Source organism: Gymnogyps californianus, chromosome 13, assembly GCF_018139145.2.
Source record: "Gymnogyps californianus isolate 813 chromosome 13, ASM1813914v2, whole genome shotgun sequence".
Classification (NCBI taxonomy): Eukaryota; Metazoa; Chordata; class Aves; order Accipitriformes; family Cathartidae; genus Gymnogyps; species Gymnogyps californianus.
In genome coordinates, this window is record NC_059483.1 from 23,294,199 (window position 1) to 23,317,154 (window position 22,956).

General features: G+C 57.7%; 1 long non-coding RNA gene across 5 annotated transcripts; it reads right to left on the reverse strand.

Annotated features, from left to right (window-relative positions):
• Window positions 1-5,994: 5,994 nt before the first annotated feature.
• Window positions 5,995-22,151, reverse strand: LOC127021453 (uncharacterized). 5 transcript variants are annotated; one of them, XR_007767218.1, is made up of 3 exons: window positions 14,334-14,376; window positions 6,132-6,209; window positions 5,995-6,040 (listed from the first exon to the last, which is right to left on the reverse strand). It is a non-coding gene; the product is annotated as an uncharacterized LOC127021453 (long non-coding RNA). The 5 variants fall into 5 exon arrangements; XR_007767219.1 differs by lacking the exon at window positions 6,132-6,209 and adding an exon at window positions 14,055-14,132; XR_007767217.1 differs by lacking the exons at window positions 5,995-6,040; window positions 6,132-6,209; window positions 14,334-14,376 and adding exons at window positions 13,892-13,963; window positions 14,055-14,132; window positions 22,134-22,151.
• Between the last annotated feature and the right edge of the window lie 805 nt (window positions 22,152-22,956).

Genomic DNA, 22,956 nt, shown 5'->3' on the forward strand with positions numbered 1-22,956 from the left:
GCAGCTCATTCTGATGATGATGAGAACATACAACACATTTACTTTTTTTTCCCAGAATAAAAACAGGCAGTTTAGTTTCTGGAGAAAAGAACTATATCAAACATGCTGCTCGCGAGTTGTGGGGGGAGGGAGGGAGAAAGATTTGCCACTGACTAATTTAAGGGATGCTCTAATCAGCTCCAACATTTAAACAAGCTTCTTTTCATACATATATTGGGCCATTTTCAGTACTAAATGGCTCCATTAAATGGTTTTCCAGGTCTTATGCTGGCCAGGCAGCTATTAAAGTCAATGGGAGTTTAGCCTCTGTAAGAAACAGAGCATCAGTTCTTCTGCCAGGTGAAATATATCATTCAACAAAAGCTAAACTCTTGTTCAGAGAATCCAACAAGCTAATGTAAACAAGGATATAAAGCTTCTCAAATCCTGCTGAGCTGTTTTTGCAGAGGTAATGTCTTTTACAGCACTAAAATCAGTTTCATGGGAAAGCGAGCCGGGAACCGCATGGGCGCTGCATCTCCAGCCAGAGGAGCGGGGACCGCTCAACAGGGACAGCCCTGAAACGAAGCGGAGCGGCAGAAAGGTGAGAGCAATTCCCCTGTTCTAGAAGGGAGAGTGAGTTCTTCCAGAAGCAAACCAAGATCCTGTCTTTGAGAGCTTCCCAGAGCCTGCTGTGCTTAAAGCTTGTCTCTAGAGACTAACAGGTTACCCCATCAGAAATGCCCTATACATGAAGTGGTTTTGCAAATGCACAAAAGAACAAAAATCCTCAAAAGTATCTTTGAAAAGGACTGGAAATGCCAAGGTTGTAGGTTATTTGGTTGTGATGAGGTACAAATCTCCAATCGGAAAAGAGCCTCTCCAGCAGGTTGGCTCTGACTAGGGTATCTTAGTGCTTCCTAGGGTAAAGATTAAGAATTAAATGTAATTTATTTTTTCCTGCAGAAATTTCAGAATATTTTTGATTTCCCAGAATTATGAAAATAGTTTGACAATTAAACACTGAATTGGTGGGGGAAAGGGGGACAGCCATTTGGTTTTCTTTACTATGAAAAATATTTTTTTTATGTTGTCATTTCTTTGAAAAACAAAGATAGTAGCTAAACTCAGCTATTTAAAAGATTTTATTTTTTTTATGGATAGCTTGTTTTTTCAAAAACCCAAAACAACCCAGGAACATGCTTCTTAAGCAGTAAATGATCTTGGAATGTGTTACTGTTAGTTTCACACACACCCACAAATCAATAATTTAACTAAAAGCTACCAAGTTGTGATAAGGCTGGTGTCCTGAAACCAGCGGTGCAGGGTGCGAGGGGCCTGGCTCTAGCCAGGACATGTAAGTGTGAAATGGGGAGAGAATTCCAGTCCGGTGCGTGACTCCTGGAATGTAAATCCGAGGGTCACAGCCCACAGCTGGGCAAACACAGGCCAGCACTCGCTTGCACTCCCCTCAGGTTGCTTGTTTTTCATTTACCTCTGTCAACACAGATGTAAAACTAGATACAGAGGAAGATTTCTCTTATTACTTTTCAGAAGAGAAGATGATGTTGCATCAAAGACAGACTTCCATGGACAAATGGTCACTAAAGAAAAAGGACATTAGTATTTCCTTTTCAGCTAACAGCTGAAGCACACTGTTTGCTTCGCTCTGTCGTATAAATAACCTGGGCTGCTGTCTGCCAGCATGTCCCCCTCCTCTCGTGTGCTCCCGGAAAGGGCAAGAGTGGCACAGCAAGGCAAATAAATGCACTTACCTGATATTCTTAAATGACTATAGTCACAGTACTGCAAGCAATGCACAGAGGGAGGCTGCAGGCAAGGGCGGCCAGAGGGTTTTGTTCTTTGCTTACTTTATTTTGTTTGTACGGAATACGGGGGGCTGCTGGGAACACCCTCCTCTGTTGTGGGATGTGCTGCGACGTCTGGCTGCCCAGGAGAAATTGAAATGCCCTGGCTCAGAAGCTAGGAGCAACCTGGGTTTGGTGTCCAGGAGCTCTGCGGGGGCTGTCTCGCTCTGCTTCCTGGGCTGGGTTAGGGAAACCTGTTTCGCAGAGTTCTGTGCTCCCCGTGTTACTCCTGGGACCTGGGCTGTCCTGTGGCAGCTGTGCCACGGGCACTTCTGGGGTGGCCTGCAGCCTGCTGTAGAATTTAGGGTATTAAGGGCAACAAATGAAGATAAAATCCTGTGGGAGAACATTATAGAGAAGAGGATATGGACTTCCGTCTATCCTCCTGAAAAACAGGTCCCCATAATCTAACTGTGAAGTGTCTGTTAACCTGTGGATGTGGTGTGGTGTTGGTAGTGGAGAAAGCAATCCGTCAGTGACAGGGACCTCGTCCGAGCACAAATGTGCTGAGAAAAGGTACGAGGCTGCTCGGCCCTCCCGTGCCATGTATGCTGAGATCGGACTCTTGATTTCTTTTTTTTTCTCTTGGTAGGAGACACCTTTAGTTCTTGCTGGGGTATATAGGAAGAGTCGCTGGTCGGCTGCAGAGTCTCACAGTGAGAGAGGTCCCCTCACTGCTGTAGCTCAATCGGAGGTACCTCTGCACACCTCCTCAGCTCACTGTAGCCTGTGTTGCTGTCCGGCTTTTCTAAACCTTGACAGGAGCCTGTAAACCTAGGGCCTTTTAGTAGCGCCAATTGCAATGCAGGTCGGGCTCCCATCACCGCCTCCCGCACCGTGCGTTGGTCGGGTTGGTGTCACTGTCTGTGGCTGGCCATGGTTGTGGGCTCCGCCAGCCCCTCGGGGCCCCGCTGCCGGTCGGAGGAGCGCCGTGCCTGGCTCCTGCCTGCCGACACCGTGGGCATCCATGGCTGTGCCCGGGCATGGGGCGCAGCCAGTGCTGGTGCCTCGCGGGGTTTGCTCTTGGTGCCACCCAGACACTTGTGCGAGAGCTCTGTCCCTCTCTATTTGGAGAGAAACGGCTGATCCCTGTAGCTGTGTGTCGGGGGTACGTCCTCTGCAGGACATTCCTGTTTTCTGAGAAAATCACCTGCCTTCAGTTCAAAAGGTGTCTGGTGTCCTCAGGCTTTCGACACTAACACTTACACGATTGCCAAAGGATGCCAAATTAATTTTGTTTCAGGAGCTCTTTCTTGCACACTTGTAAGCAAAGGAAAAGGCAGGGAGCTTAGAACCTGAATGTATTTTCATGCTAGACCTGCTGCTAGTGTGTGTCATTAGATGAAAGACTAAAGATCCATCAGCTTTATCGTCGTCTTTTAATTTCTTTGCCAGTGTGGTGGGGGTTAAGGGTGGCTGTTTGGTCAGTGCCCCCCCAACCCCTACCCTGGCGGGGGCCGCCTTCAGCCCTTGCCGTAGGGCCCCACCACGGGGCTCGGGGGGCGGGGGGGCCGTTTCGGTTGGGGCTGGGGCTGGAAGGCGCTGGGCTGGTTCCGCAGCAGCTGGGGAGCCGGAGCCGGGCTGGGGGGCCGCGGGGGCCGTGGGGAGGGCGGGCGCGCCGGTTTTGCAGGCCGGAGCGGCGGCTGCTGGCGTTGCGTCCAGCTCTCAGGCGTGCCGGGGCGGCTGGTGTGGCTGGTGCGGCTGTCCGGGCGCGCCGGTTTTGCAGGCTGGAGCGGCGGCTGCTGGCGTTGCGTCCAGCTGTCAGGGGTGCCGGGGCGGCTGGCGTGGCTGGTGCGGCTGTCCGGGCGCGAGGGCCAGCCGCCGCTTTCCCGCTGGGCTCCTGAAGCTGCAGAGAGGCGCCTGTGGAGAGAGGAGGCCGCTGAGGCCCTCGCTGCAGACGGGACACAGGGACTGTGCTCCACAGCACGCCCCAGAGCTGGCAAGGCTCACCACCACGGGCGGAGCTGCTGGCACGCCTTGGCCGAGGTGGACGCCTGCACCTCGTGGCACCACCGAGCAGGGGGATTCCTCCGGGCAGGTTCGCTGGTCAGGAGCGGGCGCGAGGGCGCGTCTCGCTGTCTAGGGCAACCTCGTCCCCCGCTCTTTCTCGTCCTGACCTTGCTTTGCCCTGCCTGTCGCTCCTGGGGGCTGCTCTTGTCCAGGCAGGGCCACTTTGAGCTAGCAGTGGCTCCAGGCAGGGCCGCTTTGAGCTAGCAGTGGCTCCAGCAGGGCCACTTTGAGCTAGCAGTGGCTCTAGGCAGAGCGGGCTCCCGAGAGGAAGGCCCAGGACTTAAGAGGCCAATTAAAGCACTTGACAGCAGCAGAAACCTCCGCAGAGTTTTCTGGCCAGCCGCTAACTCGCCACTCCACAGCAGCCTGACTAGAAACGCTTTGTGGCTGCGAGCAGCCGTCGAAGGAAGCAGTCGGGGGGAAAATCGGGAAAATCAATGACTCACTGTTTTCTCTTCCTCCGCCGCCGGATCACGACACAGCACAACAGTATCGCAAGTGGCAGGGAAATCAGGAGTGCTGCTGTGCCTATCATACAGTTCCTTCGCACGTCTTGAGGACAGAAGACGCTTGCGGTGTTCTGGGCATTGCTCTGGGGACTGTAAACTCTTGTGGTTCTCTCGCCGACCACATCTGGAGGAGCAATTTGGAACGTTAGGCCGTCCTGTGCACCACTGGTAAGCTTGCAGCACGTTTGATGTGGCTGGAAGTTCTCTGTTTCCCCCCGGAGCTGGTGCCTGGAGGCACGCTCCCACCCTTTGGGACAGGTTGTCCCAGCGAACAAAACTCGGCAGGCCAGAAGGAGAGCCCGGGGGGGAGCGCAGCTGCTTGACCAGTCGCTCCTTCGAGGGACACGGACACAAACCATCCCTGCAGCAGGCATGCCACCCCCAACTCTCCCTCCCGCCGGGCCAGCTCCCACACCCCGAGGGGACGGCGTCAGGCCCTCTGAGGAGACACCGGAGCCTTGCTCTCCCCTTCTGCCTTTTCTCCAGCATGGGCACCGCTTGCAGCCGCTCCCAGTTTTGGGACGCGTCTCCCACTTAGGGACCCCAGCAAGACTGCTCAGTACCTGAGTCCGTTCGAAAAAATTCATAGACGCCGCCGTGGTGGTCTTCTCCGGGCTTTGACAGCGCTGCCAAAAAGCAGAGACGACAGGTAAAGCCTCAGCAGGGCTCAGGCACAGAGGATGCAGGAGGGCAGGGAGGTTCCCTCGAAGCCCCTGCCCGATCTGGGAGTCAGGGCATCGCTCTGGACCTCAGCTCACGGGAGGGATCCCGCTCTGTGCTGCCCTTGGGCCTCTAGGGACTCTGGGATGCAGCCACCGCGGGAGGTACATTCGATTAAGAGTCCCATTTCCCATCACCTGCGGAACGTGCTGCAGATGCCTCGACCCCAAAACACTTTCAGCTTTGGCTGCTGACGTGAGGCGCAAGAGCGGGCACCGGGGGAAGAGCCTGCTGGCACACAGCAATCCTGATGGGTGACACCGGCTGAGCAGGGGACAGCAATTACCTGGCGTGCCGGTGGCTTGCATCGCCTCCGTTTCTTTGGCAGAGACTGGCAGAGAGCCACTGCTTCCTTCTGGAAATGCCTCCTTCCGCACAGCCTCTCGTTCCGACTCTTGAGAAAGCAAGCGGGACAGTTGGATCAGATGGAACCGTTCCCCGTCAGGGAGATGGCATCTTCAGGAGGCAACACTTCTCAAAGACATCGATCAGGCTTAGAAAAAACGCCTGGGCTTTTGGGGCTGCGCCTAGTCACTGCTCCAAACCACAGCCACGCCTGAGCTGCTGGGAGCAGCTCAAATCTGCCTACCGCCATCTGCACAAAGCAGCTCTGAGCCGTACTGGTAAAAGTGGGGCAGCAGCTGCCCCTGGCGCTCGGCTTGAACCACAACTGGCAGCAGAGGCTCTGCACCGTCTCTGTGGCTCGCCAGCGCCTGCAAGGCGGGAAGCCCAGCATCGCTGCTGCGAGGCTCTGATCGACCCCTTCCCGCTGTGCAGGCTACAGCGTGTCCCGACGTGTATCTAAAACCTCCGGTTGCTGACTCCCACGGCTAAGGCAGAGTGAAATGTACCCACCGTGTCCTCTCTCGAGTTCCTCCAGCATCTGCCTCAGGACTTCAGATGCCTCCGGGGACTTTTTTCCTCCTTCAGCTTGGGGCTTTGCTCTTGGAGGACCTTAACAGAAAGTATTTGGTTCAGTTTCACATGAATACATTACAGAAACCGAGCACTCAGCCTGTGAGGTCAGCAGAGACAGACTACTCACCCCTGCGATGCCAGCTGGGCTCTAGCGCAGCATCCAGCCGAGGAGCTGGAAAAGTCCTCCCTACGGGCACTTCTGTAACTAAACACGCAGAGAAGCTTCCATCATCTTTTGTGATCGACATCGGCAGAACTGAACGGCAGAAGCGGTAAGGGGATCACGCAAGGAGAGGGCACACACGTGCAGGTCTCCGTCCTCACACCTGCCGAGCCGCCCGGCTGGCTGACCTTTGGGCTTTGAGCTGGCAGCTCTCAAAGGGAGGAAAAAGCCATGATGACGTACCCATGCCATCTCCCAGAGTCTCAGTCCTGGAACCCAGCCGGGAAGCTGGATCACCTTCGCCCACAGGCACGGCTGCAAAGAAGCACAGGACAGAACAGCTCCCGTGACACAGTTCCAGATGCTTCTTCAGATCGGAGTGGCAGTGAGTGCAATTCAAAGATGGGATTACTCCACGGCACTCATCTCTCCCTTCCACTCAGGAGCATGGTGCAAAGAGTTACCGCGTGCCTGCAGTGGCACCATGCTGGGGCGAAACGAACCACGCAGGGAGCTGCCGGGAGAAGGGGCTCCCTGGAGCTCACGCCAGCTCTAAACTCAACCCCAACAAGCCCCTGGCTTGGCAGCCAGCACCGGGAGCAGCTCAGGCTCCGAGGGGCCGGCAAAGGCAGCTTCGCCAGGCAAAGCGCCCCGAAGCACATCTCTGAGCCTGACCCGTTCCCTCTCTGCTCTTCTCCATGTCTGCGCCTTGGCCACGGAAGGAGCAACTTGCATGTCAGACGGCAAGAAGATGAAAAGGTAGATGCGCCTTCCTCCCACTGACTTACCTGTGGGATTGCTCTCAGGCTCGAGGGCAGGAATAGACCAAGAAGTCGGGAAGCCGTCGACCTTGAGAGGATCTTAAGGCAAATTGCACGTGACTAAGCTGTTGCCACATTGTCAGTGGGTATTGTTTCAAGGAAAGGGACATGGAGAACGTACCTCCAGGGTGCCGCAAGGGCTCCAAACCAACGTCCAGCCGAGAAGCTGGATAACCGTTGCCACCGCCCTCATCTAGAAGCAAGCACAGATGAGAAACGTTTCCCTTGCATGTTGGGATCCACTTCTGCCTGAGTGAACTGCAGGCACCGGAAGGGGGTCAGGTAACAACGTGGGAGCCAGACGTAGGTGGAGATTGCCAAAGCGGCAGAGGGGCCTGGTGACCTCTTGGCTGGCTCCTTGCAGCTCTCCACACACTCTTTCCAGGCCATGGGCAACACCCCTCGAGGAGCGGATGGACCAACGTACGGCCCCCTGGCGCTTTCTTACCGGGAGAGCTCTCACACACACAGAGGAAGGCCTCGCAAAAGCACCGGGGAAAAAAACCATCATCCATGCTCCTCGGGCAGAAGAGCCCACCGGCCTGTGAAAGGCTGCACCAGCACCACCCGCTTACCTGCTCCCCGTGCTCGCCACGGAGCAGCCCTGGCATGCAGGGCCACCAGGAGGAGGAGGAGGAGGAGGTGGCGGGCAGGGGCCATGGCCCCCTGTGCTCGCACCATGTTTCTGCTGCTGCTGCTGCTGCTGCTGCCGCTGTGGCCGCTGCTGCTGCTGCTGCTGCAGTCTGGGCCGGGGGCTGAGCGGTCAGTGCTTATGGCTGGCGCAGCATCGTGGGGCTCTGTGACCTCACAGCCCCGCTGTGACCTCACAGCCAGGCCGAGGCTGCGTGGGGATGGCTCTCAGGTGCTCGTGGAGGGGCACTGGAGCACAGCCAGGGGAGCTGCCCTCCCGGGTTGGGGAGCCCGTCCCGTCGGGCAGCTCCATCCAAGGGCTGGGACACAGTCCCACCCGGGGCTGAGCCCCCAGCTCTGCCCTGTTCTCCGGGCACTGTCAGAGGGGCGGCGAGGAGCTCACAGTCCCCCAGAACGGCAGGAAACCACAGCCAAGGGAGTGCTGACCTCCTCGGGTGCTGTTACCAACAGCTCAGGAGGCTGAAGAGGGAGTGATTTCAGTGTCGAGACAAGTGCAAGATCTCCTGGAGGCAGCTGGCAGGCTGGAGACCAGTTTGGCGCCTTGGGGGACCCCAGGGCTAACGAGTCACTTTTGTTTCACGGGAAAGTTGAAGCCTTTACTTTTCCATTTCTTCTTCATGTGAAATTGAAGGGAATCCTTTCTGTCAGGGTCCTCAAAGAGCAAAGTCAATCAATAAAACAGAAAAAATAGTCTCTTAAATTATTTGACATGCAAAAGGAAGCCTCGAGAGAGCAGCTGGTGGGTATAGGCTGCCCGACCAACCCAGTGGCCTTCGCTGATGGAGTGACTACATCAGTGGACGAGGGAAGAGCTACCCATGTCATCTGTCTGGACTTCTGTAAGGCCTTTGACACAGTCCCCCCAACATCCTTCTCTCTCAGTTGGACCTGATGGACGGACTGTTCGGTGGATAAGGAAGTGGTCGGATGGTCGCATCCAGAGGGTAGTGGTCAACGGCTCGATGCGCGGACGGAGATCGGTGACGAGCGGTGTCCCTCAGGGGACCAGTACCGTTTAATATCTTCATCAACGACATAGACAGGGGCGTCGAGTGCACCCTCAGCAAGTTTGCAGGAGACACCAGGCTGAGTGGTGCGGTTGACAGCATGCCTGAGGGACGGGATGCCATCCAGAGGGAGCTGGACAAGCTCGAGAATCACAGTAATCTCTTGTGGTAGTGTTAATGTTTCTAGCTCTATAGGCAGTGGAACACGAGCAATGGTAGGACTGTGTTTAGAACCCTGTGGTAAGCCAGTCAATGGAAACAGCAGGCCCTGCCAGGTGAAAGCAAATCTCTCCCTGTCTGTCCCCAGTCTGGGGAGCCTAAAAACCGTATCCTTCCCATCTACTGTTGCCATTCATGGCAAGGCTTGTTCGTTGAGACAATGGACTGTATCAATCAGACCGGGAGCAGCCGCAGTGAGCAGTTCAGTGCCGGTGTTCAGGGCTCTGTAACCTCCCGCTAGTCACCACTTGCCATGAGGTTTCTGTACCGGCCGTGCAGGAGAATTGTGGTGGGAAGGAGACTTGACACGCTTCCTGGTTCTTCCGGCTCTTTTACCAACTCAGGAACAGCCCGGATGGCATCAGAAGGTGACTTGTATTGCAGGATAAAGGGGCAGGACCTGGACCTCATGCTCATGACCTGTTTGCAACAGGTTCACAGGCGGGGATGCGTTGATGCGAGGTAAACTGTGGGGCAGAGCGCGTGGTGCCCCTATTTCCCGCATTCCCCACGAGTCCACCCACGCCTGACCCTTCAACGCCTCCAGACCTAACCTATTACGGGGACCTAGAAGTAAGGCCGGACTGTCCGTCCATTAGATAGAACTAATTTAGCCCTGACCAGGGGGTGGGTAGTGATTTGCCATTGCCACCTACAAGAGAAACTATTTGCTTGCTAAGTGGAGGCTGTCCTTTGTTAAGTGTCCTTATCTACCATCGATATTTGGGCTCCTCTGTCAATGAGGACTGTTGTAAAGTAGCAATCGCTAATTGCTGCCATCAGGTCAGGACTGGGAGCCTGAGCAGTGGGGGCAGCGGCCCTGAGGATCAAGCCCTGACCCAGTTGCCTGCATATTGGCAGTCTAGGTTCAGCGCTGATGGATTCGGGCATCTCCCCGGGCGCACAGCCCTAACATCCGCCCGCTGGCTGCCACGTTGTATGGTGTCACTCCATCTCCTGACACAGACCCCGGAGGACAATCATGAGGAATTCATGAGGGAAACCCGACCAATTGCTGTGAAACGGGAGTGGGCAGCCCATTTAATGGACTCGGGGAGAGCCCTTTGTCTAGCCACATCTTCCGTCACCTCTCACGCTCAGTGGTGACTGAAGGTGCTCCCCAGTTTCCCCTTTCTGCTTTGGTCTTTTGCACAGAGACAGGCTGGGTCTTTTCTATTGCATTGACTTTAGGTGAGGTTCTCCCCTGGTTTTCGTCCCGTGGGGTGTACAGTGGTCAAGAGCAGAAGAAAGACATGGACCTGCTTGAGCGGGTCCAGAGCAGGGCCACAGAGGTGATGAGGGGGCTGGAGCAGGTGTCAGTAGCTGAGGTGTCTAAAGTTAGGTCCCCTGCACGCTATCAACGAGTCTGTGACAAATAGGGGGAAAAAAGACTCCAGCCCTGCTGTTCTCTCAACAGGAGGATTGCATCAAACCAAAAGTCAGTCTGGCCTAGGGTGCCTTGCCTGTGGGTGAAGCCCAATTGGCCACCCCAATTGGTGATGGCCCATCAATTAGGCCCCTCCCAGGGCCCATTAATTAGCGAGGCCCTTTGTTTGGCCTCCAGGACATTGGCTTGTCAGGCTTGTGTCCCTGGAGGTGCTCTTGAGACTGGCCAGGTCGGGCTCCCATCACCGCCTCCCGCACCGTGCGTCGGCCAGGTTGGTGTCGCTGTCTGTTGCTGGCCATGGTTGTGGGCTCCCCCAGCCCCTCGGGGCCCCGCCGCCGGTCGGAGGAGCCCCGTGCCTGGCTCCTGCCTGCCGACACCGTGGGCACCCACGGCTGCGCCCGGGCATGGGGCGCAGCCCGTGCTGGTGCCTCGCGGGGTTTGCTCTTGGTGCCACCCGGACACTTGTGCGAGAGCTCTGTCCCTCTCTATTTGGAGAGAAACGGCTGATCCCTGTAGCTGTGTGTCGGGGGTGCGTCCTCTGCAGGACATTCCTGTTTTCTGAGAAAATCACCTGCCTTCAGTTCAAAAGGTGTCTGGTGTCCTCAGGCTTTCGACACTAACACTTACACGATTGCCAAAGGATGCCAAATTAATTTTGTTTCAGGAGCTCTTTCTTGCACACTTGTAAGCAAAGGAAAAGGCAGGGAGCTTAGAACCTGAATGTATTTTCATGCTAGACCTGCTGCTAGTGTGTGTCATTAGATGAAAGACTAAAGATCCATCAGCTTTATCGTCGTCTTTTAATTTCTTTGCCAGTGTGCTGGGGGTTAAGGGTGGCTGTTTGGTCAGTGCCCCCCAACCCCTACCCTGGCGGGGGCCGCCTTCAGCCCTTGCCGTAGGGCCCCACCACGGGGCTCGGGGGGCGGGGGGGCCGTTTTGGTTGGGGCTGGGGCTGGAAGGCGCTGGGCTGGTTCCGCAGCAGCTGGGGAGCCGGAGCCGGGCTGGGGGGCCGCGGGGGCCGTGGGGAGGGCGGGCGCGCCGGTTTTGCAGGCCGGAGCGGCGGCTGCTGTCGTTGCGTCCAGCTCTCAGGGGTGCCGGGGCGGCTGGTGTGGCTGGTGCGGCTGTCCGGGCGCGCCGGTTTTGCAGGCTGGAGCGGCGGTTGCTGGCGTTGCGTCCAGCTGTCAGGGGTGCCGGGGCGGCTGGTGTGGCTGGTGCGGCCGTCCGGGCGCGCCGGTTTTGCAGGCTGGAGCGGCGGCTGCTGGCGTTGCGTCCAGCTGTCAGGGGTGCCGGGGCGGCTGGTGTGGCTGGTGCGGCTGTCCGGGCGCGAGGGCCAGCCGCCGCTTTCCCGCTGGGCTCCTGAAGCTGCAGAGAGGCGCCTGTGGAGAGAGGAGGCCGCTGAGGCCCTCAGCTGCAGACGGGACACAGGGACTGTGCTCCACAGCACGCCCCAGAGCTGGCAAGGCTCACCACCACGGGTGGAGCTGCTGGCACGCCTTGGCCGAGGTGGACGCCTGCACCTCATGGCACCACCGAGCAGGGGGATTCCTCCGGGCAGGTTCGCTGGTCAGGAGCGGGCGCTAGCGCGCGTCTCGCTGTCTAGGGCAATCTCGTCCCCCGCTCTTTCTCGTCCTGACCTTGCTTTGCCTCTGCCTGTCGCTCCTGGGGGCTGCTCTTCTCCGGACAGAGCCACTTTGAGCTAGCAGTGGCTCCAGGCAGGGCCACTTTGAGCTAGCAGTGGCTCCAGGCAGGGCCACTTTGAGCTAGCAGTGGCTCTAGGCAGAGCGGGCTCCCGAGAGGAAGGCCCAGGACTTAAGAGGCCAATTAAAGCACTTGACAGCAGCAGAAACCTCCGCAGAGTTTTCTGGCCAACCGCTAACTCGCCACTCCACAGCAGCCTGACTAGAAACGCTTTGTGGCTGCGAGCAGCCGTCGAAGGAAGCAGTCGGGGGGAAAATCAGGAAAATCAATGACTCACTGTTTTCTCTTCCTCCGCCGCCGGATCACGACACAGCACAACAGTATCGCAAGTGGCAGGGAAATCAGGAGTGCTGCTGTGCCTATCATACAGTTCCTTCGCACGTCTTGAGGACAGAAGACGCTTGCGGTGTTCTGGGCATTGCTCTGGGGACTGTAAACTCTTGTGGTTCTCTCGCCGACCACATCTGGAGGAGCAATTTGGAACGTTAGGCCGTCCTGTGCACCACTGGTAAGCTTGCAGCACGTTTGATGTGGCTGGAAGTTCTCTGTTTCCCCCCGGAGCTGGTGCCTGGAGGCACGCTCCCACCCTTTGGGACAGGTTGTCCCAGCGAACAAAACTCGGCAGGCCAGAAGGAGAGCCCGGGGGGAGCGCAGCTGCTTGACCAGTCGCTCCTTCGAGGGACACGGACACAAACCATCCCTGCAGCAGGCATGCCACCCCCAACTCTCCCTCCCGCCGGGCCAGCTCCCACACCCCGAGGGGACGGCGTCAGGCCCTCTGAGGAGACACCGGAGCCTTGCTCTCCCCTTCTGCCTTTTCTCCAGCATGGGCACCACTTGCAGCCGCTCCCAGGTTTCGGGACGCGTCTCCCACTTAGGGACCCCAGCAAGACTGCTCAGTACCTGAGTCCGTTCGAAAAAATTCATACACGCCACCGTGGTGGTCTTCTCCGGGCTTTGACAGCGCTGCCAAAAAGCAGAGACGACAGGTAGAGCCTCAGCAGGGCTCAGGCACAGAGGATGCAGGAGGGCAGGGAGGTTCCCTCGAAGCCCCTGCCCGATCTGGGAGTCAGGGCATCGCTCTGGACCTCAGCTCATGGGAGGGATCCCGCTCTGTGCTGCCCTTGGGCCTCTAGGGACTCTGGGATGCAGCCACAGCGGGAGGTACATTCGATTAAGAGTCCCATTTCCATCACCTGCGGAACGTGCTGCAGATGCCTCGACCCCAAAACACTTTCAGCTTTGGCTGCTGACGTGAGGTGCAAGAGCGGGCACCGGGGGAAGAGCCTGCTGGCACACAGCAATCCTGATGGGTGACACCGGCTGAGCATGGGACAGCAATTACCTGGCGTGCCGGTGGCTTGCATCGCCTCCGTTCCTTTGGCAGAGACTGGCAGAGAGCCACTGCTTCCTTCTGGAAACGCCTGCTTCCGCACAGCCTCTCGTTCCGACTCTTGAGAAAGCAAGCGGGACAGTTGGATCAGATGGAACCGTTCCCCGTCAGGGAGATGGCATCTTCAGGAGGCAACACTTCTCAAAGACATCGATCAGGCTTAGAAAAAACGCCTGGGCTTTTGGGGCTGCGCCTAGTCACTGCTCCAAACCACAGCCACGCCTGAGCTGCTGGGAGCAGCTCAAATCTGCCTACCGCCATCTGCACAAAGCAGCTCTGAGCCGTACTGGTAAAAGTGGGGCAGCAGCTGCCCCTGGCGCTCGGCTGGAACCCCAACTGGCAGCAGAGGCTCTGCACCGTCTCTGTGGCTCGCCAGCGCCTGCAAGGCGGGAAGCCCAGCATCGCTGCTGGGAGGCTCTGATCGACCCCTTCCCGCTGTGCAGGCTACAGCGTGTCCCGACGTGTATCTAAAACCTCCGGTTGCTGACTCCCACGGCTAAGGCAGAGTGAAATGTACCCACCGTGTCCTCTCTCGAGTTCCTCCAGCATCTGCCTCAGGACTTCAGATGCCTCTGGGGACTTTTTTCCTCCTTCAGCTTGGGGCTTTGCTCTTGGAGGACCTTAACAGAAAGTATTTGGTTCAGTTTCACATGAACACATTACAGAAACCGAGCACTCAGCCTGTGAGGTCAGCAGAGACAGACTACTCACCCCTGCGATGCCAGCTGGGCTCTAGCGCAGCATCCAGCCGAGGAGCTGGAAAAGTCCTCCCTACGGGCACTTCTGTAACTAAACACACAGAGAAGCTTCCATCATCTTTTGTGATCGACATCGGCAGAACTGAACGGCAGAAGCGGTAAGGGGATCACGCAAGGAGAGGGCACACACGTGCAGGTCTCCGTCCTCACACCTGCCGAGCCGCCCGGCTGGCTGACCTTTGGGCTTTGAGCTGGCAGCTCTCAAAGGGAGGAAAAAGCCATGATGACGTACCCATGCCATCTCCCAGAGGCTCAGTCCTGGAACCCAGCCGGGAAGCTGGATCACCTTCGCCCACAGGCACGGCTGCAAAGAAGCACAGGACAGAACAGCTCCCGTGACACAGTTCCAGATGCTTCTTCAGATCGGAGTGGCAGTGAGTGCAATTCAAAGATGGGATTACTCCACGGCACTCATCTCTCCCTTCCACTCAGGAGCATGGTGCAAAGAGTTACCGCGTGCCTGCAGTGGCACCATGCTGGGGCGAAACGAACCACGCAGGGAGCTGCCGGGAGAAGGGGCTCCCTGGAGCTCACGCCAGCTCTAAACTCAACCGCAACAAGCCCGCTGGCTTGGCAGCCAGCACCGGGAGCAGCTCAGGCTCCGAGGGGCCGGCAAAGACAGCTTCGCCAGGCAAAGCGCCCCGAAGCACATCTCTGAGCCTGACCCGTTCCCTCTCTGCTCTTCTCCATGTCTGCGCCTTGGCCACGGAAGGAGCAACTTGCATGTCAGACGGCAAGAAGATGAAAAGGTCGATGCGCCTTCCTCCCACTGACTTACCTGTGGGATTGCTCTCAGGCTCGAGGGCAGGAATAGACCAAGAAGTCGGGAAGCCGTCGACCTTGAGAGGATCTTAAGGCAAATTGCACATGACTAAGCTGTTGCCACATTGTCAATGGGTATTGTTTCAAGGAAAGGGACATGGAGAACGTACCTCCAGGGTGCCACAAGGGCTCCAAACCAACGTCCAGCCGAGAAGCTGGATAACCGTTGCCACCGCCCTCATCTAGAAGCAAGCACAGATGAGAAACGTTTCCCTTGCATGTTGGGATCCACTTCTGCCTGAGTGAACTGCAGGCACCGGAAGGGGGTCAGGTAACAACGTGGGAGCCAGACGTAGGTGGAGATTGCCAAAGCTGCAGAGGGGCCTGGTGACCTCTTGGCTGGCTCCTTGCAGCTCTCCACACACTCTTTCCAGGCCATGGGCAACACCCCTCGAGGAGCGGATGGACCAACGTACGGCCCCCTGGCGCTTTCTTACCGGGAGAGCTCTCACGCACACAGAGGAAGCCCTCGCGAAAGCACCGGAGGAAAAAAACCATCATCCATGCTCCTCGGGCAGAAGAGCCCACCGGCCTGTGAAAGGCTGCACCAGCACCACCCGCTTACCTGCTCCCCGCGCTCGCCACGGAGCAGCCCTGGCATGCAGGGCCACCAGGAGGAGGAGGAGGAGGAGGTGGCGGGCAGGGGCCATGGCCCCCTGTGCTCGCACCATGCTGCTGCTGCTGCTGCTGCTGCTGCTGCTGCCGCTGTGGCCGCTGCTGCTGCTGCTGCTGCTGCTGCTGCTGCAGTAGTCTGGGCCGGGGGCTGAGCGGTCAGTGCTTATGACTGGCGCGGCATCGTGGGGCTCTGTGACCTCACAGCCCCGCTGTGACCTCACAGCCAGGCTGAGGCATCATGGGGATGGCTCTCAGGTGCTTGTGGAGAGGTGCTGGAGCACAGCCAGGGGAGCTGCCCTCCCGGGTTGGGGAGCCCGTCCTGTCGGGCAGCTCCGTCCAAGGGCTGGGACACAGTCCCACCCGGGGCTGAGCCCCCAGCTCTGCGCTGTTCTCCGGGCACTGTCAGAGGGGCGGCGAGGAGCTCACAGTCCCCCAGAACGGCAGGAAACCACAGCCAAGGGAGTGCTGACCTCCTCGGGTGCTGTTACCAACAGCTCAGGAGGCTGAAGAGGGAGTGATTTCAGTGTCGAGACAAGTGCAAGATCCCCTCCTGGAGGCAGCTGGCAGGCTGGAGCCCAGTTTGGCGCCTTGGGGGACCCCAGGGCTAACGAGTCACTTTTGTTTCACGGGAAAGTTGAAGCCTTTACTTTTCCATTTCTTCTTCATGTGAAATTGAAGGGAATCCTTTCTGTCAGGGTCCTCAAAGAGCAAAGTCAATCAATAAAACAGAAAAAATAGTCTCTTAAATTATTTGACATGCAAAAGGAAGCCTCGAGAGAGCAGCTGGTGGGTATAGGCTGCCCGACCAACCCAGTGGCCTTCGCTGATGGAGTGACTACATCAGTGGACGAGGGAAGAGCTACCCATGTCATCTGTCTGGACTTCTGTAAGGCCTTTGACACAGTCCCCCCCAACATCCTCCTCTCTCAGTTGGACCTGATGGACGGACTGTTCGGTGGATAAGGAAGTGGTCGGATGGTCGCATCCAGAGGGTAGTGGTCAACGGCTCGATGCGCGGACGGAGATCGGTGACGAGCGGTGTCCCTCAGGGGACCAGTACTGTTTAATATCTTCATCAACGACATAGACAGGGGGATCGAGTGCACCCTCAGCAAGTTTGCAGGAGACACCAGGCTGAGTGGTGCGGTTGACAGCATGCCTGAGGGACGGGATGCCATCCAGAGGGAGCTGGACAAGCTCGAGAATCACAGTAATCTCTTGTGGTAGTGTTAATGTTTCTAGCTCTATAGGCAGTGGAACACGAGCAATGGTAGGACTGTGTTTAGAACCCTGTGGTAAGCCAGTCAATGGAAACAGCAGGCCCTGCCAGGTGAAAGCAAATCTCTCCCTGTCTGTCCCCAGTCTGGGGAGCCTAAAAACCGTATCCTTCCCATCTACTGTTGCCATTCATGGCAAGGCTTGTTCGTTGAGACAATGGACTGTATCAATCAGACCGGGAGCAGCCACAGTGAGCAGTTCAGTGCCGGTGTTCAGGGCTCTGTAACCTCCCGCTAGTCACCACTTGCCATGAGGTTTCTGTACCGGCCATGCAGGAGAATTGTGGTGGGAAGGAGACTTGACACGCTTCCTGGTTCTTCCAGCTCTTTTACCAACTCAGGAACAGCCCGGATGGCATCAGAAGGTGACTTGTATTGCAGGATAAAGGGGCAGGACCTGGACCTCATGCTCATGACCTGTTTGCAACAGGTTCACAGGCGGGGATGCGTTGATGCGAGGTAAACTGTGGGGCAGAGCGCGTGGTGCCCCTATTTCCCGCATTCCCCACGAGTCCACCCACGCCTGACCCTTCAACGCCTCCAGACCTAACCTATTACGGGGACCTAGAAGTAAGGCCGGACTGTCCGTCCATTAGATAGAACTAATTTAGCCCTGACCAGGGGGTGGGTAGTGATTTGCCATTGCCACCTACAAGAGAAACTATTTGCTTGCTAAGTGGAGGCTGTCCTTTGTTAAGTGTCCTTATCTACCATCGATATTTGGGCTCCTCTGTCAATGAGGACTGTTGTAAAGTAGCAATCGCTAATTGCTGCCATCAGGTCAGGACTGGGAGCCTGAGCAGTGGGGGCAGCGGCCCTGAGGATCAAGCCCTGACCCCAGTTGCCTGCATATTGGCAGTCTAGGTTCAGCGCTGATGGATTCGGGCATCTCCCCGGGCGCACAGCCCTAACATCCGCCCGCTGGCTGCCACGTTGTATGGTGTCACTCCATCTCCTGACACAGACCCCGGAGGACAATCATGAGGAATTCATGAGGGAAACCCGACCAATTGCTGTGAAACGGGAGTGGGCAGCCCATTTAATGGACTCGGAGAGAGCCCTTTGTCTAGCCACATCTTCCGTCACCTCTCACGCTCAGTGGTGACTGAAGGTGCTCCCCAGTTTCCCCTTTCTGCTTTGGTCTTTTGCACAGAGACAGGCTGGGTCTTTTCTATTGCATTGACTTTAGGTGAGGTTCTCCCCTGGTTTTCGTCCCGTGGGGTGTACAGTGGTCAAGAGCAGAAGAAAGACATGGACCTGCTTGAGCGGGTCCAGAGCAGGGCCACAGAGGTGATGAGGGGGCTGGAGCAGGTGTCAGTAGCTGAGGTGTCTAAAGTTAGGTCCCCTGCACGCTATCAACGAGTCTGTGACAAATAGGGGGAAAAAAGACTCCAGCCCTGCTGTTCTCTCAACAGGAGGATTGCATCAAACCAAAAGTCAGTCTGGCCTAGGGTGCCTTGCCTGTGGGTGAAGCCCAATTGGCCACCCCCAATTGGTGATGGCCCATCAATTAGGCCCCTCCCAGGGCCCATTAATTAGCGAGGCCCTTTGTTTGGCCTCCAGGACATTGGCTTGTCAGGCTTGTGTCCCTGGAGGTGCTCTTGAGACTGGCCAGGTCGGGCTCCCATCACCGCCTCCCGCACCGTGCGTCGGCCAGGTTGGTGTCGCTGTCTGTTGCTGGCCATGGCTGTGGGCTCCGCCAGCCCCTCGGGGCCCCGCCGCCGGTCGGAGGAGCCCCGTGCCTGGCTCCTGCCTGCCGACACCGTGGGCATCCACGGCTGCGCCCGGGCATGGGGCGCAGCCCGTGCTGGTGCCTCGCGGGGTTTGCTCTTGGTGCCACCCGGACACTTGTGCGAGAGCTCTGTCCCTCTCTATTTGGAGAGAAACGGCTGATCCCTGTAGCTGTGTGTCGGGGGTGCGTCCTCTGCAGGACATTCCTGTTTTCTGAGAAAATCACCTGCCTTCAGTTCAAAAGGTGTCTGGTGTCCTCAGGCTTTCGACACTAACACTTACACGATTGCCGAAGGATGCCAAATTAATTTTGCTTCAGGAGCTCTTTCTTGCACACTTGTAAGCAAAGGAAAAGGCAGGGAGCTTAGAACCTGAATGTATTTTCATGCTAGACCTGCTGCTAGTGTGTGTCATTAATGAAAGACTAAAGATCCATCAGCTTTATCGTCGTCTTTTAATTTCTTTGCCAGTGTGCTGGGGGTTAAGGGTGGCTGTTTGGTCAGTGCCCCCCCAACCCCTACCCTGGCGGGGGCCGCCTTCAGCCCTTGCCGTAGGCCCCACCACGGGGCTCGGGGGGCGGGGGGGCCGTTTTGGTTGGGGCTGGGGCTGGAAGGCGCTGGGCTGGTTCCGCAGCAGCTGGGGAGCCGGAGCCGGGCTGGGGGGCCGCGGGGGCCGTGGGGAGGGCGGGCGTGCCGGTTTTGCAGGCCGGAGCGGCGGCTGCTGGCGTTGCGTCCAGCTCTCAGGCGTGCCGGGGCGGCTGGTGTGGCTGGTGCGGCTGTCAGGGCACGCCGGTTTTGCAGGCTGGAGCGGCGGCTGCTGGCGTTGCGTCCAGCTGTCAGGGGTGCCGGGGCGGCTGGTGTGGCTGGTGCGGCTGTCCGGGCGCGAGGGCCAGCCGCCGCTTTCCCGCTGGGCTCCTGAAGCTGCAGAGAGGCGCCTGTGGAGAGAGGAGGCCGCTGAGGCCCTCAGCTGCAGACGGGACACAGGGACTGTGCTCCACAGCACGGCCCAGAGCTGGCAAGGCTCACCACCACGGGTGGAGCTGCTGGCACGCCTGCACCTCATGGCACCACCGAGCAGGGGGATTCCTCCGGGCAGGTTCGCTGGTCAGGAGCGGGCGCTAGCGCGCGTCTCGCTCTCTAGGGCAACCTCGTCCCCCGCTCTTTCTCGTCCTGACCTTGCTTTGCCTCTGCCTGTCGCTCCTGGGGGCTGCTCTTGTCCAGGCAGGGCCACTTTGAGCTAGCAGTGGCTCCAGGCAGGGCCACTTTGAGCTAGCAGTGGCTCCAGGCAGAGTGGGCTCCCGAGAGGAAGGCCCAGGACTTAAGAGGCCAATTAAAGCACTTGACAGCAGCAGAAACCTCCGCAGAGTTTTCTGGCCAGCCGCTAACTCGCCACTCCACAGCAGCCTGACTAGAAACGCTTTGTGGCTGCGAGCAGCCGTCGAAGGAAGCAGTCGGGGGGAAAATCAGGAAAATCAATGACTCACTGTTTTCTCTTCCTCCGCCGCCGGATCACGACACAGCACAACAGTATCGCAAGTGGCAGGGAAATCAGGAGTGCTGCTGTGCCTATCATACAGTTCCTTCGCACGTCTTGAGGACAGAAGACGCTTGCGGTGTTCTGGGCATTGCTCTGGGGACTGTAAACTCTTGTGGTTCTCTCGCCGACCACATCTGGAGGAGCAATTTGGAACGTTAGGCCGTCCTGTGCACCACTGGTAAGCTTGCAGCACGTTTGATGTGGCTGGAAGTTCTCTGTTTCCCCCCAGAGCTGGTGCCTGGAGGCACGCTCCCACCCTTTGGGACAGGTTGTCCCAGCGAACAAAACTCGGCAGGCCAGAAGGAGAGCCCGGGGGGAGCGCAGCTGCTTGACCAGTCGCTCCTTCGAGGGACACGGACACAAACCATCCCTGCAGCAGGCATGCCACCCCCAACTCTCCCTCCCGCCGGGCCAGCTCCCACACCCCGAGGGGACGGCGTCAGGCCCTCTGAGGAGACACCGGAGCCTTGCTCTCCCCTTCTGCCTTTTCTCCAGCATGGGCACCGCTTGCAGCCGCTCCCAGTTTTGGGACGCGTCTCCCACTTAGGGACCCCAGCAAGACTGCTCAGTACCTGAGTCCGTTCGAAAAAATTCATAGACGCCGCCGTGGTGGTCTTCTCCGGGCTTTGACAGCGCTGCCAAAAAGCAGAGACGACAGGTAGAGCCTCAGCAGGGCTCAGGCACAGAGGATGCAGGAGGGCAGGGAGGTTCCCTCGAAGCCCCTGCCCGATCTGGGAGTCAGGGCATCGCTCTGGACCTCAGCTCATGGGAGGGATCCCGCTCTGTGCTGCCCTTGGGCCTCTAGGGACTCTGGGATGCAGCCACAGCGGGAGGTACATTCGATTAAGAGTCCCATTTCCATCACCTGCGGAACGTGCTGCAGATGCCTCGACCCCAAAACACTTTCAGCTTTGGCTGCTGACGTGAGGTGCAAGAGCGGGCACCGGGGGAAGAGCCTGCTGACACACAGCGATCCTGATGGGTGACACCGGCTGAGCATGGGACAGCAATTACCTGGCGTGCCGGTGGCTTTCATCGCCTCCGTTTCTTTGGCAGAGACTGGCAGAGAGCCACTGCTTCCTTCTGGAAACGCCTGCTTCCGCACAGCCTCTCGTTCCGACTCTTGAGAAAGCAAGCGGGACAGTTGGATCAGATGGAACCGTTCCCCGTCAGGGAGATGGCATCTTCAGGAGGCAACACTTCTCAAAGACATCGATCAGGCTTAGAAAAAACGCCTGGGCTTTTGGGGCTGCGCCTAGTCACTGCTCCAAACCACAGCCACGCCTGAGCTGCTGGGAGCAGCTCAAATCTGCCTACCGCCATCTGCACAAAGCAGCTCTGAGCCGTACTGGTAAAAGTGGGGCAGCAGCTGCCCCTGGCGCTCGGCTGGAACCCCAACTGGCAGCAGAGGCTCTGCACCGTCTCTGTGGCTCGCCAGCGCCTGCAAGGCGGGAAGCCCAGCATCGCTGCTGCGAGGCTCTGATCGACCCCTTCCCGCTGTGCAGGCTACAGCGTGTCCCGACGTGTATCTAAAACCTCCGGTTGCTGACTCCCACGGCTAAGGCAGAGTGAAATGTACCCACCGTGTCCTCTCTCGAGTTCCTCCAGCATCTGCCTCAGGACTTCAGATGCCTCCGGGGACTTTTTTCCTCCTTCAGCTTGGGGCTTTGCTCTTGGAGGACCTTAACAGAAAGTATTTGGTTCAGTTTCACATGAATACATTACAGAAACCGAGCACTCAGCCTGTGAGGTCAGCAGAGACAGACTACTCACCCCTGCGATGCCAGCTGGGCTCTAGCGCAGCATCCAGCCGAGGAGCTGGAAAAGTCCTCCCTACGGGCACTTCTGTAACTAAACACGCAGAGAAGCTTCCATCATCTTTTGTGATCGACATCGGCAGAACTGAACGGCAGAAGCGGTAAGGGATCACGCAAGGAGAGGGCACACACGTGCAGGTCTCCGTCCTCACACCTGCCGAGCCGCCCGGCTGGCTGACCTTTGGGCTTTGAGCTGGCAGCTCTCAAAGGGAGGAAAAAGCCATGATGACGTACCCATGCCATCTCCCAGAGTCTCAGTCCTGGAACCCAGCCGGGAAGCTGGATCACCTTCGCCCACAGGCACGGCTGCAAAGAAGCACAGGACAGAACAGCTCCCGTGACACAGTTCCAGATGCTTCTTCAGATCAGAGTGGCAGTGAGTGCAATTCAAAGATGGGATTACTCCACGGCACTCATCTCTCCCTTCCACTCAGGAGCATGGTGCAAAGAGTTACCGCGTGCCTGCAGTGGCACCATGCTGGGGCGAAACGAACCACGCAGGGAGCTGCCGGGAGAAGGGGCTCCCTGGAGCTCACGCCAGCTCTAAACTCAACCCCAACAAGCCCCCTGGCTTGGCAGCCAGCACCGGGAGCAGCTCAGGCTCCGAGGGGCCGGCAAAGACAGCTTCGCCAGGCAAAGCGCCCCGAAGCACATCTCTGAGCCTGACCCGTTCCCTCTCTGCTCTTCTCCATGTCTGCGCCTTGGCCACGGAAGGAGCAACTTGCATGTCAGACGGCAAGAAGATGAAAAGGTAGATGCGCCTTCCTCCCACTGACTTACCTGTGGGATTGCTCTCAGGCTCGAGGGCAGGAATAGACCAAGAAGTCGGGAAGCCGTCGACCTTGAGAGGATCTTAAGGCAAATTGCACGTGACTAAGCTGTTGCCACATTGTCAATGGGTATTGTTTCAAGGAAAGGGACATGGAGAACGTACCTCCAGGGTGCCGCAAGGGCTCCAAACCAACGTCCAGCCGAGAAGCTGGATAACCGTTGCCACCGCCCTCATCTAGAAGCAAGCACAGATGAGAAACGTTTCCCTTGCATGTTGGGATCCACT